Here is a 19341-nt window from a genome sequence, read left to right as displayed (position 1 = left end):
GGGGAAAACGGCAACTCTAGCCATTTCTTCGCTGATTTTCACTTTTGTTGTCGCATGTTTTCTCAACAAGCTCCCCCTACAGCTGTGGGGCATATATTTCACTGTCGTAAAAAAAATCACTCGCAGCACCCTCATCCCCCTTTCTACCGCTGCTCATGTTATGTTGTTATTATCGGAGCCAGACAATTTCATCGTGTGGAGCTATGTCTACCGAGGTGGGTAATACATCATACACAGTATCATAGAACCTTGTGTTTATGTCGAATTGCCGTAAAGCAGTTTGTGTTTCTCGCTCGTTCTCGCTTCTCACAAGACTTCCTATTTCCAACTTACCGGGACGTTAGTCCCTATGTTGCAAGGTTGGTTTTCCGCCTGTGAACGCTGGGGGGAGCGGGGAAAGTCACCATTCTCACCAGAACAGGTTATTTAACCATCCAAATGATTTCTAAAAGGTTTTATTAAGTTTAAATAGTTGCCAAGTTCCCCTTTAAAGGAAGTGGTATACTCTCTTTTGACAATTGTATGTTGATTGTTTGATTGATTGTGTTGTTTGTTTTTTGTTTGTTTTTTTAGTCGATTGTCGAGTTCACGCGCATAGGTTTAGTTACCTATAATCACGCGCCTGAACTCGGCAATCGACTACTTTGGACTTCAACCGAAAACAGGATGTAAATACAGGTATTTGCGCTGGCTTAAATAACATCATTTTTATCCATTTCTTTCACATCTACTGCAGTCAGATTCTCTCGTGTTCACTCTGAAGGAATCACTCACATGACCTGTGCACTTGTAATGACACATCAAGGATGTTAAGAGGCTAAAAGCAGGTTTAAACATTGCCCCATTGAAGTCAACAGGGTGCAAATTTTAAAAAGAGGATAACACGGTGTAGGCAACACCGATTTTTGTCGTTGTTCTCTGTATTGACAGCACTCCAAATTGACAAAAAAAATGAGCTCAATGTTAAAATTGACCGGAGTTCTCCTTTAAGGGGTTGGAGGAACATGGGTATGTAAAGATGCCCTGAATGAAGGAATCGTTAGCTGGTAATCTCTCATCCGGTGAGGCTCCCACTTTGCCCTTAAAGCCTTGCCAGTTTACATCTAAACTTGTGGGGAAAGCGGTAGTGGGCCAACCTGGTGGTGTTACAGGCGTACCAAGCCACACGTCCTGATTTTGCCAAGTTAGACACGTTCCTGGGTCAAAATATTTTGTTGATCCAGGAACAACATTCCTGTCCAAAACTTTTGTCCTAACTCTATCCCTCCCCCTCAAATCCTATTGGTTGATTGGAATTTTGTTCCAGGAACATGTTGTACTTGGTGAAATCAGCTACCAAGCTGACCTCTTGAGGGACGCTGATGTCGGGACACAGTCGCAGAGCTCCGCCGCACCACCGACCTTGCCCCAAGAACTTGTCACATGTGATTTGAACTAGATTTCCAAGAGATTTTTCCTTTTCTTGATCAGGACCACACTTATGTGTCGTAGATGAACACTTTAACCATTTATAGGCTTATTTACATCTCAGGTTTTAAGCTGTATTTATGTTACACAACATTAGTTCATATAAATGTCAGGCATTAAACGTATTCAAATAAATCATTGACAAATAATGCATTTCAGTTGTGAGTTTGTAGTGTATTATACAGTATAAAAACCAGTGATCCATCAAGATCCCTCAAGTTGTGTTTCGAGCACTGGAGCGTGTCCAAAGTCACATGCCATAATTTCCCACGGCGTGGATTTGAGATGTAAAGTACAGTAAATCCTGTACATAAGTTAAATAGAGTACACTTAAGTTCTGAGCCTTTCACAAGCTAAACACATAGCAGACAATTGGATTTGTCTGAACAATGCATTGGGACAGCGGCGTTGCATGATTTACACTATTGTTTGGATTACTACACACTGAAGGGGCAGCTTTATGTCCCATTGGGGATGAAGAGGATTAAGTAAATAAGTAAGATTTGTTACGTCCCTGCGTGGTTGCGCGTGCCTGTGTGTCTCTCTCTATCTCTCTCTCTGTCGCGCTCTTAGGTTTGCTCCACCTCCCGTTTGCTGGAGGGCTATCGTTTGCTACCAGTGGCGTGACGCCACTTCCATCGCAGCCAATCAAGTTCCTCGCCAGCAGTTAAAAGGACGCTGACAGAGAGCGAGGAAGCAACTTGTTTTCTGCCGTTTGGTTTTGTTGTTGCTTTGCATTTTCCCTTTTTCGTTCAGTTTCGGTTTTGTTTGGTGTGTTACGGAAAGAGTATAAAGTTAAGAGGACAGTTTATATGTCACGTGACCTACATTACAAACACGTAGGTAACTCGATCTGTATAGAACATCAGGTAAGGAAGTGAATGCCACCCCCTGTATGTTTTGTTTGTGAGATAGAGTAAGGAAGTTAGGGCGTGTGACGCCGAAGAACTGTTGTTTTTTCTTTTCTTTTGTTTATTAGTTAGGCAAGAGGTTTAACTACGAGCTAGAACAAGTTTTGTTTTGTTACTTCCATTCCTTTGGCTTCACTCATTGCGTCCTCTCGTTACTCTTGGTTTATTTATCTTTCCAGTATCTTTTTGATCTATAAGCCGCTTGTTGTTGTTGTTTTTTGTTTTTTCTCATTTGCTTATATTCATTAATATTATTATTATGATCATTAGCCTTTTTTTTTATAATTATTTCACTTATGTATAATAAACAATCTTTTTCCGCCTTACTTTGTTGCCATGTTGTCTTTTGCCACCTTAACCACACCAAATAGTGTCATGACTTCAATGTTACCTCTTCTGACCTTGCAATTCATAAGAGTTTGTAACATTTAATGGGGGCTCATCCGGGATTGTTCAATCCCAAATAAATTAGTTGTGATACTTTTGTGTGTGTGTTGGTGGCAACTGATGTTACGTTATTTTAGCAGCGTATTTATGCGGACTGGTATTGTTGTACTCGTTTGCTGGTTGTGCATTATGGAGATGTTTAACTTGCAGAAGTTTATTGCCAATCCGTCCTTAGAACAGATTAGTTTGTGCAGGAAACAAGATTTATTGCTGATAGCTGACCACTATCAGTTTGTTGTGAGTAGACAACAAACTCTGAGTAGACAGGCTCTTAAGAGTGAAATAAAGAGTAAGCTGATACAGCGTTTAAGAGAGCTCTGTGTTCTTCCTATGGCAAATGTTGTGGGTGATGGTGAGGCGGGAGGAAATGTCGTTGTTGGTGACGTTGCAGTGGCAAATCTCAGCTTTATGGATGATGAGGATAAGCGGAGCGGTAGAGCTAGTGCTGGGGCGGAGGTGAGCGCCGATGCTAAGGCCGGCTTGCCCCCGTTTGATCCATTCTCTCCAAGTTCTGTTGATTCCAGAGACGGCGCGCGGCTGAGAGTCCGTCTAGCCCGTTTGCAATATGAGGCACAGGAGAAAGCCCAAGCACGTCAGGCTGAGCATAATCTGCGGCTGGAGGTACGCAGGCTCGAAATTGAGGCTGAGACTCAGGTGAAGCTGTGACAGCTTGATCTGGAAGCAATGAGGGTTGCTGACGGTTCAGCTGCGCGGTCGAATCCAGGGCAGCTCTCTCAGGTTCCTCTGCGCTCTGATTCATCCCAGGTAACGTTTGACATAAGTAAGCACATTGTGTTAGTACCTCAATTTAGAGAATCAGAAGTAGATTCGTATTTCAATGCATTTGAACGCATCGCTACTTCGCTTCGCTGGCCTAAGGAAATCTGGTCTTTATTGTTACAGTGTAAGTTGATTGGTAAAGCTCAGGAGGTTTGCTCTACTTTATCGTTAGAGGAAGGTTTAAAATATGAGTCTATGAAGTCTGCTATTCTTCGTGCTTATGAATTAGTTCCAGAAGCATATACTGTAGGCAGAAGTTTAGAGGACATAAAAAAAATGCTACCCAGACTTTCATGGAGTTTGCAAGGGACAAGGGGATTTTATTTGACAAATGGTGCACATTATGTGCACAAATGGTGGACTTTAACGAGTTGCGAGAGCTTGTACTGCTTGAAGAGTTTAAGGGATGCTTGCCTGATCGTGTTGTGGTTTACCTTAATGAACAGAAAGTAACTTCATTGTCCCATGCAGCCATGCTAGCGGATGAGTTTGTTTTAACCCACAAAAATGTATTTGCATTTGTACGCCCAGAAAAGTCACAGCCGGTCCCTTTGCAAAACCAAACGTCACGTTCCAGACACAGCCCACCTCGTACTAGAGAGGATCGGGAATGTTTTTATTGTCACAAACAGGGGCATTTGATAGCGGATTGTTTGACGTTAAAACGTAAACAACAGTCACAAACTAAAACTGTAGGATTTCTGAAAGCTGTTAAGCCGTCTGATGTTGTACCTAGTGAGGAGAAAATTGATGACAGTTATCGACCTTTTATTTTGAAAGGGTTCGTTTCTTTAACTGGTAATCGTCAGGATCAGAAAGAGATAAGGATGCTCCGAGACACAGGTGCAATGCAGTCGTTTATTGTGGCAGATAGGTTACCGTTGTCTGACGATACCTTTTGTGGCTCAAGTGTAATAATACAAGGCATTGAAATGAGTTGCATAAATGTACCATTACATCGTTTACATTTGCAGAGTGAGTTATGTACGGGATTCGTGAGAGTGGCAGTACGTCCTTCTCTGCCTGTTCAGGGCGTTGATTTTATTCTTGGAAATGACCTGGCTGGAGGGAAAATATTGCCTGTGTTAGAGGTTGTGGATAAACCAGACACGTTTAGTCACTCTGAAGATTTGTCTGATAATTACCCTGACGTTTTTCCCGCATGTGCGGTCACTCGTGCTCAGTCGCGCAAAGTAGGTAATATGGTGGATTTGTCTGACACTCTGTTTCTTCCTCTATTTGTTGGTGACGAACCACTGTACTGCTGCTACTTCAAAGCAAAAAAAATCACAGTTAGGGAACATCAGTGTAACTGTGTCTGACGCGTATGCCTTAACATTATCTGTGTCACTAGAGAAAATTAGTGCTGCACAAAAATACGATAAGTCTCTCATCACTTCTTTTAATTCTGCTGTCTCTCTTGATGTGGCTAAGGATGAGAAAGTTGTTTATTTTGTGGAAAATGATTTGTTGATGAGAAAGTGGTGTGCGAACACTAACGATTTGGAGTGGAATGTTGTATATCAAGTGGTTGTTCCTTCTCCTTATCGTCAACATGTGTTATGTCTAGCGCATGATCACCAGCTTGCTGGTCATCTAGGAATTACTAAGACATATAATAGGATATTGCAACATTTCTTTTGGCCAGGATTAAAAAAAGACGTTGTTCAGTACTGTCGTACCTGTTATACTTGTCAAACTGTTGGGAAGCCAAATCAGGTGATTCGTCCTGCTCCACTAGTTCCCATACCAGTGATTGGTGAGCCGTTTGAACATGTGATTATAGACTGCTTTGGACCGTTGCCTAAAACTAAATCTGGTAACCAGTTCTTGTTAACAATAATGTGCGCGGCTACTAGATTTCCGGAAGCAGTTCCATTAAGAAAAATCACTGCGCCTGTGATTATCAAAGCGTTGGTAAAATTCTTTTCCACGTTCGGACTAGAGGATGACACGGGAGTGGATTTTCACTCCTGTCCCGTCCCACTCCCATAGAAAGAAATCTTGTCCCGTCCCACTCCCAGACCAAAGTTTTAAAAATAATCCCATCCCATCCCGCTCCTGGTAAATTGACTCCCACTCCCATCCCGCTCCTGTTTAAACTGACTCCCGCTCCTGTACCGCTCCCATATATTTTTTTCTTCAATTAGTGTTTAGTTAATACATAATTTGATTTAATCTGCTCTCCATCCTGTTTTAGACCAGCTGCTGAGCCCGTTTCTAGATTTTCTCCAGAAAATGGAAGACAGCAAATAAAAGAAAAACAACATAGTTCACACCATGTCTACAATAGTTTAATAAACCCAAACAGCACATAAAGCTGCCTTTTTCTCATTTATTGTTGAGTAAACAATACATTTATAGTTTACATTTATAGTTTTTTTTAATTACATGTTAACGATTTTCATCAATTATGCTCTTGCATAATGAGTCCAATTATGGGTATAAATTCAATAAATATTATTCCTGTCAATAGAAATCTGATGTAAATCTATGAGAATCTATCAATATTTCTCCAAATCTGCACATTTTTGAGCTAAAGCCCTGAGGGACGTTGTTTTGTGTATCGCTGTCATGACGACAGCACAGGAGTTTTTTTGTGAATGAAAGCGGCTGACGCGCATAATTCATATTAAAGGTATCGACGCATTTTTTCATTTCATAACTCCTGACACAAATTAAGAAATAACTGTCACTATAAGTTTCTCAGAATACAATAGTGGTCAAATACTGAAACTTGAGTATTATATCTTTTTAATGATGTATAGTTTGTCAATAACATTAAATCTGATAGTAACTTTGAACTAAATAATAAAAAAAAAACGCTTCAGTGCGCCGACGCACTGGTGAGGCTTAGCAGGTTAAAAGGAAACTACAAAATGGTGCATTTACTTTTTTCTTTTTTTGTCGTCTTTGCTATTGGTTGATTCCCGCTCCCGTCTGCTCCCGTTAACCATTTATCCTGTACCGTCCAAATCCCGTGATTAATAGCAAAGATGACTCCCATCCTGCAGGAATCCCACGGGAATCCCGTGACCCGTGGGATTCCCGAAAAAATGTCAGCCTCTAGTTCGGACTCCCTAAAGTGATACAAAGTGATCAAGGTACAAATTTTTTATCAAGGCTTTTTAAACAAGTGCTGAAGTCTTTGGCAATTTCTCACAGAGTTTCAAGTGCGTACCATCCACAGAGCCAGGGCGCACTTGAACGCTTTCACCAGACACTTAAGTCAATGCTCAGAAAATATTGTCTGGATACTGCTAGAGACTGGGATGAGGGAGTTCCCTTGGTTTTATTTGCAGTAAGAGAGACGGTGCAAGAATCTCTAGGTTTTAGCCCAGCCGAACTCGTATTCGGACATCAGGTGAGAGGTCCTTTAAAAGTTCTTAAAGAACACATTTTAAGTCCTGATTCGAGTCAGAAAGTTAACGTACTGGATTATGTAAGTACATTTCGAGATCGTTTGCATACTGCCTGGTCATTGGCTAAAGAATCTCTAGCAAATGCTCAGAAAGGCATGAAGTGTGATCAGAAAGCCGCTGCGCATTCTTTTACGTCTGGTGATGAAGTGATGGTGCTTTTGCCTGTTCCTGGATCATCTTTGTCGGCCCGTTTCTTTGGTCCTTATGTGGTGAAACAGAAAATGAGTGAAACTGATTACATGCTTTACACACCTGATAGAAAACGTCAAACCCGTGTTTGTCACATAAACATGTTGAAAGCTTATCATGCCAGGGAGAGTTCTGCAGTCAAAGCTTCAGAGAAGACTGCAGGGCCCGCTGTCTCTTCTGTCGCAGTCGCTGTAGAACTGTCACCACCTTCTGGTATTTCGGGGGCTGACGAAGATGGTGTCGTGCTTCGCAATGCTCCTCAGCAGTGTGCAAGGTTAGCCATCTCAGAGATTTTAAATGATCTGCACTCTTATCTTAATCATTTAACTATGGACCAGGAAACTGACATTGTTAATGTAATATCTGATTTTAACTGTCTGTTTAGTGATGTTCCTAAACAAACTAATGTTTTGCAGCATGATATTGCTATAAATGGTGCTCGTCCTATTAAGCAGCATGCTTATCGTGTAAATGCAGTTAAAAGAGCTATTATGCGTCAGGAAGTAAGTTATTTGCTGGAGAATGATTTGGCCAAGCCTAGTTGTAGTCCCTGGAGCTCTCCGTGTCTTCTCGTTCCTAAACCTGATGGCACGTTTAGATTTTGCACCGATTTCCGTAAGGTGAATGCCGTAACGGTACCAGACAGTTATCCTTTGCCGCGAATGGAAGACTGTATCGATAATTTGGCTCTGCACGTTTTGTTAGTAAGATGGATATGCTTAAAGGGTACTGGCAGGTACCATTGACTCCACAAGCATCAGAAATTTCAGCATTTGTAACTCCAGATACTTTCCTTCAGTACACATCGATGGCCTTCGGTCTCAGAAACACTCCAGCAACTTTTCAACGTCTTGTAAATATTGTCCTGGCTGATGTACCGAATTGCAGTGCATATCTTGATGATCTGGTTATTTATTCAGTGGATTGGAAGGAACATGTGTGTGTGTTGAGAACAGTTTTTGAACGGCTTCGTAAAGCTAATTTAACCCTCAACTTAGCAAAATGTGAGTTTGGTCGGGGGACGGTCACTTATCTCGGTAAAGAGGTTGGACAGGGCCAAGTGCGACCAGTGGAGGCTAAAGTCACGGCTATTGCGGAATTCCCAGCTCCTACCACCCGACGAGAGTTACGAAGGTTCTTAGGTATGGCTGGGTATTATCGCAGTTTCTGCAAAAATTTCTCAACCGTTGTTAATCCTCTCACTGCGTTGCTTAGCCCGTCTAAACCTTTTGAGTGGTCTGTCGAGTGTCAGTATGCTTTTGACTGTGTGAAGACTCTTTTATGTAATGCACCTGTTCTTGTTGCCCCTGACTGTACACACACGTTCAAGCTTGAAGTTGATGCAAGTGCCGTTGGTGCTGGAGCTGTTCTTCTTCAAGAAGATAAAAATGGTATAGATCACCCTGTTAGTTATTATTCTCGTAAGTTTAATAAGAATCAGCTTAATTATTCTACGATTGAGAAAGAAGCACTAGCTCTCTTGCTTGCTCTACAACACTTTGAAGTTTATCTAGGTTCTAGTAATCTTCCCGTCATAGTGTTTACAGACCACAATCCTCTTGTGTTTTTATCTCGAATGTACAATCAAAATCAGCGTTTAATGCGCTGGGCACTAGTGCTCCAAAATTATAACTTGGAGATAAAACATAAAAAGGGTGTTGAAAATGTTTTGGCGGATGCTCTTTTGAGAGTGTAAAATGTTCCTTGTGTAACTAATATATATATAACTATATATATATATTTTTTTTTTACAAAACAGGTTTGTTCTTAAGGGTGGGAGTGTTACGTCCCTGCGTGGTTGCGCGTGCCTGTGTGTCTCTCTCTATCTCTCTCTCTGTCGCACTCTTAGGTTTGCTCCACCTCCCGTTTGCTGGAGGGCTATCGTTTGCTACCAGTGGCGTGACGCCACTTCCATCGCAGCCAATCAAGTTCCTCGCCAGCAGTTAAAAGGACGCTGACAGAGAGCGAGGAAGCAACTTGTTTTCTGCTGTTTGGTTTTGTTGTTGCTTTGCATTTTCCCTTTTTCGTTCAGTTTCGGTTTTGTTTGGTGTGTTACGGAAAGAGTATAAAGTTAAAGGTCCCGTATTATGCCCCTTTTCACAAGATGTAAAATAAGTCTCTGATGTCCCCAGAGTGTGTATGTGAAGTTTCAGCTCAAAATACCCAACAGATAATTTTTTACAGCATGTTTAAATTGTCATTTTTTGGGACTCAGAAAAACGCGCTGTTTTAGTGTGTGCCCTTTAAATGCAAATAAGCTGCTGCTGGACGACACAGGGGGCGGAGCCTCACGAGCTCGCGCTCAGTCTCTCAGGACAATTTCATCTCACGGAATGATGATAATATCAGAAACTCTCAGTAACGGTGTTCAGTTCGAGTCGGACAATAATGCCTACAGAGTCAGAGTGCTGTATAGAGATGGAACAGGTATAGTTTAGTAGTTTAATTATGGTTATTATAACGTATTTGTCATCTGCTTGTATGTATCCATTATTTATTAATAGCCTACAAGTCTGCTGTGTGAATGATGATCAAACATATACTGATGAGTTTAATAAAGTTTATTGTACATCACACAAATGAAGAAGCGTCAGTTTTACTCCAGAAAATCACCGTAAGAGCTGAGTAAACACAGTAAGTTATTAGAAGTGCGCAAGTACATAAACGAATTTCGGTAGAGTTGAGGGAGCATTCCTGTGGGCGGAGGTTAGTCAAAAAACTGTTCTACTGACGTCATTAAAGAAGGAAGTAGAGGGATGTAGTCCAAACGAGCCGTTCGATGTAGTCAACTTCTGTTAAATAAAATATCTCGCTTGGCATTGAACTTTGAGCTTTATAATTTTACAGATATTATTTATACTCTAACAACAACATTACACACTAACTAAAGTTTGAAACATGGGATCACGAAGAACGGGACCTTTAAGAGGACAGTTTATATGTCACGTGACCTACATTACAAACACGTAGGTAACTCGATCTGTATAGAACATCAGGTAAGGAAGTGAATGCCACCCCCTGTATGTTTTGTTTGTGAGATAGATTAAGGAAGTTAGGGCGTGTGACGCCGAAGAACTGTTGTCTTTTCTTTTCTTTTGTTTATTAGTTAGGCAAGAGGTTTAACTACGAGCTAGAACGAGTTTTGTTTTGTTACTTTCATTCCTTTGGCTTCACTCATTGCGTCCTCTCGTTACTCTTGGTTTATTTATCTTTCCAGTATCTTTTTGATCTATAAGCCGCTTGTTGTTGTTTGTTTTTTTTGTTTTTTTCTCATTTGCTTATATTCATTAATATTATTATTATTATCCTTTTTTTTAATAATTATTTCACTTATGTATAATAAACTATCTTTTTCCGCCTTACTTTGTTGCCATGTTGTCTTTTGCCACCTTAACCACACCAAATAGTGTCATGACTTCAATGTTACCTCTTCTGACCTTGCAATTCATAAGAGTTTGTAACAGATTGTAGAAGGGATTTTACAAGGCATTTTGAAAGTTTTGATATAGACCCGGAAGTGTCACAAATGTTGACTTACTGTCACGTCATCTTCATGGGAATTCACTGGACCAAGCCCTGGTTTATTCACATCCATCCAGTATTTAAGCCACATTATCACAGATGCCAGAGTAATACAGACTGTGACATTACAGTAACTGGACGAGAGCATCAGCGCAAGGTAACTCACTCATCTCTTGAGTTATGCTACATTTATGGCTTTTGAATCTATGTTTATTTCTGGTAACTAAATAATCACTGAATATGAGCAAGCAAAATGTTTTATAAATAAAAAAATGTTATTCTGTGATAAAAAATATTTAGAGAATAAATGTTTCACATTAATCTCTTAAAGTGCTTTTGTGTTGTAGGATGAAGTCAATACAGGCAATGTTACTGATGCTTTTTATTGCATCTGTCTTTTCAAAACCTGTAAGTATCAGTTATCTGTTTTCCTTTAAATTTTTATTTTTATATACAGCATATAAAAGTTACTTTTATTGCTAATGCAGTTTATTTCAAAAGCATACAGTACTATTATTAATAATATTTTTGAATATGTTTGAATCCCCAGTTTCCTTTGCGCAGAGGATTTGATTCATCAGACTCAAGATCCAGATCCAGAGAGGATTCACACTCTGAATTAAACTTTGAATTAAACTTTGAATTAAACTTTGAATTAAATGAGTCTAAATCAAGTGAATCTGAATCTTCTGAGGAAGTTATTGTGCCACGCACATCCCCTCCACCGACCACTGTCAGGACAACACAATCCACAATCACAACGACAGCCACTCCAACTGGCAGAACAACAAATCCACCGATCACTGACCAGGCAACACAATCCACAATCTCCACAACAGTCTGACAATCTCCCCAAGGACAGGATAACCCACAAACTGTGTTACGCTGAATTTGACCAGTCTTAACAGTCTTATCACTCTGTGGAAAGAGTGATGATGACAACTGCCAATAACTTGCAATATTGCTATTTAATCATACTTTCACACAAAATTAATATAGAAATAACAGTATACAATTGATTTGTATTGATTGATTGATTGACGATTGATTATATTTACAGTATAAAATCATGTTTATGCATTGACAATGAAGGTCTTGATACTAATGAATAATGTAACTAATTAAGATTAAAATTGCATGTCCCTATTATGGTTTTAAATGTTTTTTGTTTTTGTTTTTCAATTTAAGAAAAAAAAATATTATGTAAAATAATATTATGAAAAATATTTAAATGGGGTTTAATATCGGTAGAACTTTCTTCTGAAGTAAGAATATACGATTTCATTTTCAGCATATTAATATGTGAAATCAGTAACTTTTCTTGTACCTTTTTCAGTAACCAAATGAAATAATAATAATAGTATAAAAGTATTAATATTATTACTATCAGTAGTTGTAGTAGTATTAACATATGATATAAACACAATGACATGAAACCTTCTATATATGATTGTTTCTTATTCAATAATGCACAATTCACATTTTTTTTTTTTTTTTTTTTTTTTTTTTTTGTGAGGTCAAAATAAGTAAGATTAACAGCACCATCCTAGCATGGCTGGGGAAAGTTGCTTTTAAGGATGAGCTAGGAAGAGATGGTACGACAAGATGGATTCTGAAGCAAAAGAAGATCATTTATAAACAATAATTGTGCAAACTGTGCAAAGTACATCATAACTATAAACTAAAAAAAAAAAAAATTAAAAAAATTATTTTTTTTTTTAAAAACTAATGTTTGCTGGGCAAACACAAAGGAAAATGGCCAGAGCAGCCTCCCCACCTCCCTTAACCAAACGAACACTCTGGTTAAATAAGTAATTTTCCCGCCAAACAGATATGAGGACAACCATTTTAACCATATTCCAACAATGCACATTTATATTAATGACATCAAAACAATAACTTCTTTTTTTGCCTAGCTAAATAAATACACTAAGCACAGTATTAACCAAAGTAAACTATTACAATAATAAACATACATTCAACACATAAACATCAGTTCTACCAAAAAGACTGATCAAACTTATACTGATGAGTTTAATAAAGTTTATTGTACATCACACAAAAGATGAAGCGTCAGTTTTACTTCAGAAAATCACCGTAAGAGCTGAGTAAACACAGTAAGTTATTAGAAGTGCGCAAGTACATAAACGAATTTCGGTAGAGTTGAGGGAGCATTCCTGTGGGCGGAGGTTAGTCAAAAAACTGTTCTACTGACGTCATTAAAGAAGGAAGTAGAGGGATGTAGTCCAAACGAGCCGTTCGATGTAGTCAACTTCTGTTAAATAAAATATCTCGCTTGGCATTGAACTTTGAGCTTTATAATTTTACAGATATTATTTATACTCTAACAACAACATTACACACTAACTAAAGTTTGAAACATGGGATCACGAAGAACGGGACCTTTAAGAGGACAGTTTATATGTCACGTGACCTACATTACAAACACGTAGGTAACTCGATCTGTATAGAACATCAGGTAAGGAAGTGAATGCCACCCCCTGTATGTTTTGTTTGTGAGATAGAGTAAGGAAGTTAGGGCGTGTGACGCCGAAGAACTGTTGTCTTTTCTTTTCTTTTGTTTATTAGTTAGGCAAGAGGTTTAACTACGAGCTAGAACGAGTTTTGTTTTGTTACTTTCATTCCTTTGGCTTCACTCATTGCGTCCTCTCGTTACTCTAGGTTTATTTATCTTTCCAGTATCTTTTTGATCTATAAGCCGCTTGTTGTTGGGTTTTTTTTTTTTTTTTTTTCTCATTTGCTTATATTCATTAATATTATTATTATTATCCTTTTTTTAAATAATTATTTCACTTATGTATAATAAACTATCTTTTTCCGCCTTACTTTGTTGCCATGTTGTCTTTTGCCACCTTAACCACACCAAATAGTGTCATGACTTCAATGTTACCTCTTCTGACCTTGCAATTCATAAGAGTTTGTAACAGATTGTAGAAGGGATTTTCACAAGGCATTTTGAAAGTTTTGATATAGACCCGGAAGTGTCACAAATGTTGACTTGTTGTCACGTCATCTACATGGGAATTCACTGGACCAAGCCCTGGTTTATTCACATCCATCCAGTATTTAAGCCACATTATCACAGATGCCAGAGTAATACAGACTGTGACATTACAGTAACTGGACGAGAGCATCAGCGCAAGGTAACTCACTCATCTCTTGAGTTATTCTACATTTATGGCTTTTGAATCTATGTTTATTTCTGGTAACTAAATAATCACTGAATATGAGCAAGCAAAATGTTTTATAAATAAAAAAATGTTATTCTGTGATAAAAAATATTTAGAGAATAAATGTTTCACATTAATCTCTTTAAGTGCTTTTGTGTTGTAGGATGAAGTCAATACAGGCAATGTTACTGATGCTTTTTATTGCATCTGTCTTTTCAAAACCTGTAAGTATCAGTTATCTGTTTTCCTTTAAATTTTTATTTTTATATACAGCATATAAAAGTTACTTTTATTGCTAATGCAGTTTATTTCAAAAGCATACAGTACTATTATTAATAATATTTTTGAATATGTTTGAATCCCCAGTTTCCTTTGCGCAGAGGATTTGATTCATCAGACTCAAGATCCAGATCCAGAGAGGATTCACACTCTGAATTAAACTTTGAATTAAACTTTGAATTAAATGAGTCTAAATCAAGTGAATCTGAATCTTCTGAGGAAGTTATTGTGCCACGCACATTCCCTCCACCGACCACTGTCAGGACAACACAATCCACAATCACAACGACAGCCACTCCAACTGGCAGAACAACAAATCCACCGATCACTGACCAGGCAACACAATCCACAATCTCCACAACAGTCTGACAATCTCCCCAAGGACAGGATAACCCACAAACTGTGTTACGCTGAATTTGACCAGTCTTAACAGTCTTATCACTCTGTGGAAAGAGTGATGATGACAACTGCCAATAACTTGCAATATTGCTATTTAATCATACTTTCACACAAAATTAATATAGAAATAACAGTATACAATTGATTTGTATTGATTGATTGATTGACGATTGATTATAGTTTACAGTATAAAATCATGTTTATGCATTGACAATGAAGGTCTTGATACTAATGAATAATGTAACTAATTAAGATTAAAATTGCATGTCCCTATTATGGTTTTAAATGTTTTTTTTTTTTTTTTCAATTTAAGAAAAAAAAAAATATTATGTAAAATAATATTATGAAAAATATTTAAATGGGGTTTAATATCAGTAGAACTTTCTTCTGAAGTAAGAATATACGATTTCATTTTCAGCATATTAATATGTGAAATCAGTAACTTTTCTTGTACCTTTTTCAGTAACCAAATTAAATAATAATAATAGTATAAAAGTATTAATATTATTACTATCAGTAGTTGTAGTAGTATTAACATAGCATGATATAAACACAATGACATGAAACCTTCTATATATGATTGTTTCTTATTCAATAATGGACAATTCAGTTTTTTTTTTGTTTTTTTTTTGTGAGGTCAAAATAAGTAAGATTAACAGCACCATCCTAGCATGGCTGGGGAAAGTTGCTTTTAAGGACGAGCTAGGAAGAGATGGTACGACAAGATGGATTCTGAAGCAAAAGAAGATCATTTATAAACAATAATTGTGCAAACTGTGCAAAGTACATCATAACTATAAACTAAAAAAAAAAAAAAAAAAAAAAAAAAAAAAAATTTTAAACTAATGTTTGCTGGGCAAACACAAAGGAAAATGGCCAGAGCAGCCTCCCCACCTCCCTTAACCAAACGAACACTCTGGTTAAATAAGTAATTTTCCCGCCAAACAGATATGAGGACAACCATTTTAACCATATTCCAACAATGCACATTTATATTAATGACATCAAAACAATAACTTCTTTTTTTGCCTAGCTAAATAAATACACTAAGCACAGTATTAACCAAAGTAAACTATTACAATAATAAACATACATTCAACACATAAACATCAGTTCTACCAAAAAGACTCAGGAGGATTCTCGAATAAAATAGAATTTATTTTGTGAAAGGATTTTACGGACAAAAATAAAAGTAGATGCTCGACAAGCTCCGTCTCAGAGTTCTTTGGCGTAGGCCCCGTCCTCCGTCCGGGTCTGAAAGTTAGCTTGTAGGTTCTGCCTGATGATAGAGGCAGGAGCGGAGCCTACCCCCAAAAAGTAAGGAATATGAGATGAATTCCGTACATACCTATGAGGATTCTGAAAAGCATGCAGAGAATTAGTAAAAATAGGGAAGACAATTCTGCCCTACAAAGGCAAAAGACCTTAAGTCGCTAGAGTGTGGAACTGAGAAAAATGACTTTAAAGATTTTTAGTTGTCCCGCCAAATTAATTATAGGTAGGACACTGGAAATCTGGCAAATAGATGTTTTAGTAATGGAAATTATATACATAAAAAAATCTTGAGCTCAAACTTGACTTTTGACCACTATTTTAAAGTTACTGTACTCTGCCTTTGTATTGTCAGCAAAAAGTGAGAAGTCATGCCAAGGCAAAAGGCAGTAACTTCCACATTATCAATATTTAGTTGCTGATCACCATTAACAAAATCATTATAGTAACACCTGTATAAAATCTAGTGATCATGGCATTTATTTTGTATGATTTACAATTATTTATAGCCATCTACTTATTGCTATCCTGTGCTTTGGTTGCATTCTGATGGCATTATTAATACATTTGACATGACAAAATACCTATTAGTCCAGCGTTGACTCGATCGACCGCGTTTAGGGCGGGGCTGAAGGCGAAGTTTTGGCACTCTGCCAGCTAGTTTGCCAAGCTTTAATTCTTGGTTGTATTCATTTGATACGGCAATGTGTAACGTTTTTCTGTCAACTCTGCATAATCCTTCGCGATCGATATCGCACGTTTGTCGATGGAGCAGACCATACTAAATGTTCTGACCGCTCTGAGAACATCAGAAGTTAGAGCGACTGATGGCAGCTGTACAAAGTACACAGGCTACACCGTAATTTAAATTTTAATGGACATTAAAACAAAGGCAGATAACCGTACAATCTGGTAGGTAGCATTATTTGATTGAACACCGGCACAGTATAACTTCATATTGACGCGCGGCTAAACAAAGGCAGAGCACCGTAACTCGTAATTTGAGCGTTCCAAAACAAAGCCAAAGAGCGGTAACTGATGTTACGGTGTTCTGCCTTGGTTTCTCATGGGCTTTTGGAAGTTACTGTTAAGACAAATCATTATTTTCTCGAAAAAAAAACGGAATTGATTCAAGATACTTATCCACATGATAAAGAAGGTCTTGAATGTGCCAAAAATATAAATAACTCATTTTCGACCAAAAACGAAGTTACGGTCTTTTGCCTTTGCACGGCAGAATTAGACAACTTTATTCTTTATCACCTTTTACTAAGGTGAGGTACTGTATGTGAGAGATTAAAAACTACGAGATATACTGAGATAAAGATAATTGATTAGAAACTTTAACAAGATCGAGAGTGGGAATGTCACTATATGTGAGGTGAGCTTATCATCTTTTAAACACGAACAGAAGCTACGTCTGGCCGCGAAACTTGAGGTGGAGATTTTAAACGAAGCCTCGATAGGCTGAGATTTTAAGATGCATACATCCGGGGTATGAAGATAGAGAGAAAATAAAATAAAAATAAGAGCAAAATTAAATAGCATATGCATCAGTCCACGTCTTTCTTAAAATTAGGTCTGCAATTGACCTTACATTTATAAATGATAAGGCTGTCACACGGCGACTTTTCCAAGTAGCCACGATAGGCCGAGATAACATATTGGGATGATGGCAATCAGAGAAGCTACGATGTGCGTTGATGTAAAAGCCACGATTGGACCTTGAAGTGTTATTATGGTATTTTCATAAAAGCTATTCTACATTAATCAGCTATGGGCTGAGTTGACGGTAAAGAACGAAATAAAGCAAGAAAGCCACGATTGACTGCGTGTATAACTTAACAGATTAGCAGCGAAAATCGAACGTATGATAGATGTATGGATCGTTAACCACCACCAGTAGCTAGCGAAGAAATTTACCTTGATTATGGGTTGAGAGGGCTTGTTGAGCATTTAGTAGAACATGGGTGTCGGATCTGATGTAGATCTTGAATGCTGAGGACGACCATCTGCCGAGCATTTGGATAGTGGAGTCGGGAACGCCACATTCGGCTGCTGTTGTAGCGGCTCCGATCCGAAAGGAATGCCCAGTGTATAGATGTGGAGAAAGACCGCGGAGCATTAAAACAGAAGCTAGATGAGTTCTAAACCAGTGCTTTGTCATTGGAAGACCATTCGGTAATATGAATAAAGGAGAGATTAATGAAGTGCGTGGTTTGCTTTGAGATATCTAACCATAGAGGTATAAGGGCAATAGGAATTGTTGATTTTAGATATAGAAATATTAACGCCTGATCCAGAAGAATCTGTTTTCGAAAATTTAATAAATAAATTGAAAAAAGTGGGGGAAGGGCGTAAACCGGAAATAGCCAAGCCACGAGCAGAATTAAAATGTTTTGAATCAGATGCGAATTCCCCTAATCGCATAAACCCGTAGAACGCGGTTAAAAACACTGCATCTAAAAGAAAGTTAACATACTCACAAAACAAATTTGTGCAGAAGGCTTAGTGTAATAGGAAGACGTTTGTCTGGAGTCTTTTGGGCAGACTTCTCTATGCCTTTGAGTAAAAGCCGAATTGTAGGCATAGAGAAAAGGCTCGGAAAGTTAGGATTATGAAATCGTGCATGAAATTGAATGCCGGCCAGCAATTTACGTATTGTGGCGATCTTCAGAGAACGAGAATCAGAGCAATGAACTAAGAATGCACAAACTGTCGATATTAAAATGGGCAGTAGGGGGATTCTAAACGAATAACAAAAAATGGTAAACGGGGACCAAGCAGAATTGTATGATTTAAGTGTTGTGATAGAAAATCTGGCAGAATTCAATAGGGTATTAAACTGAGAGCTTATTCGAGGATTAACTCGGTTAGGTTCGGGCATGGTGTTGGATTCTGGTTTGCTGCTGGGCAAAGACGTCTGAAAGCCTGCAAACGAGAGCAAGAGAGAGCATCAGCAATGCCGTTAGAATGTCCTGGAATATGTATTGCTTTAAGGATGAAATTGTGTTTGACGGATTGCCAAGTTAAGCGTCGAAGTAGAGACATGATTACCGGGCATTTCGAACGTCCTTTGTTTATGATATCAACTGTAGCTTGGTTGTCACAGTACATATCGATACGTTTACGAGACCAAGCGGAACCCCAGAGAACGCAAGCTACAACAATGTGGTATAATTCGTAAAGAGCAATTGAGGACGAATTCGCAATCAGGGAATGAAATGCATCCGGCCATTTTTCAGCAAAACATTGTCCTTGAAAGAAACCCCCAAAACCATTAGAAGGGGCTGCGTCGGTAAATAGCTTGAGTGTGACGGATGATTCGGAATCATCATTATTAAAAAAAGAGATGCCGTTCCAGTTATTAAGCAGGTGTGACCAAAACCTGAGGTCTGATCGGCACCCATCGTCTAAGAGGATCGAGTCGTGCAGACTGTCGACTGAATGGGCCAGCGTAAG

The 19341-nt window shown here is 38.4% G+C and overlaps 1 long non-coding RNA gene across 1 annotated transcript; it reads left to right on the top strand.

Annotated features, from left to right (window-relative positions):
- Positions 1-10236: 10236 nt before the first annotated feature.
- Positions 10237-12180, top strand: LOC307153105. Its single transcript, XR_013820105.1, has 3 exons — positions 10237-10895; positions 11086-11146; positions 11289-12180. It is a non-coding gene; the product is annotated as an uncharacterized lncRNA (long non-coding RNA).
- Positions 12181-19341: the final 7161 nt, after the last annotated feature.

This window comes from Squalius cephalus (assembly GCF_949319135.1).
Source record: "Squalius cephalus genome assembly, chromosome: 24".
NCBI lineage: Eukaryota > Metazoa > Chordata > Actinopteri > Cypriniformes > Leuciscidae > Squalius > Squalius cephalus.
This window is presented reverse-complemented; position numbering and strand designations above follow the sequence as displayed.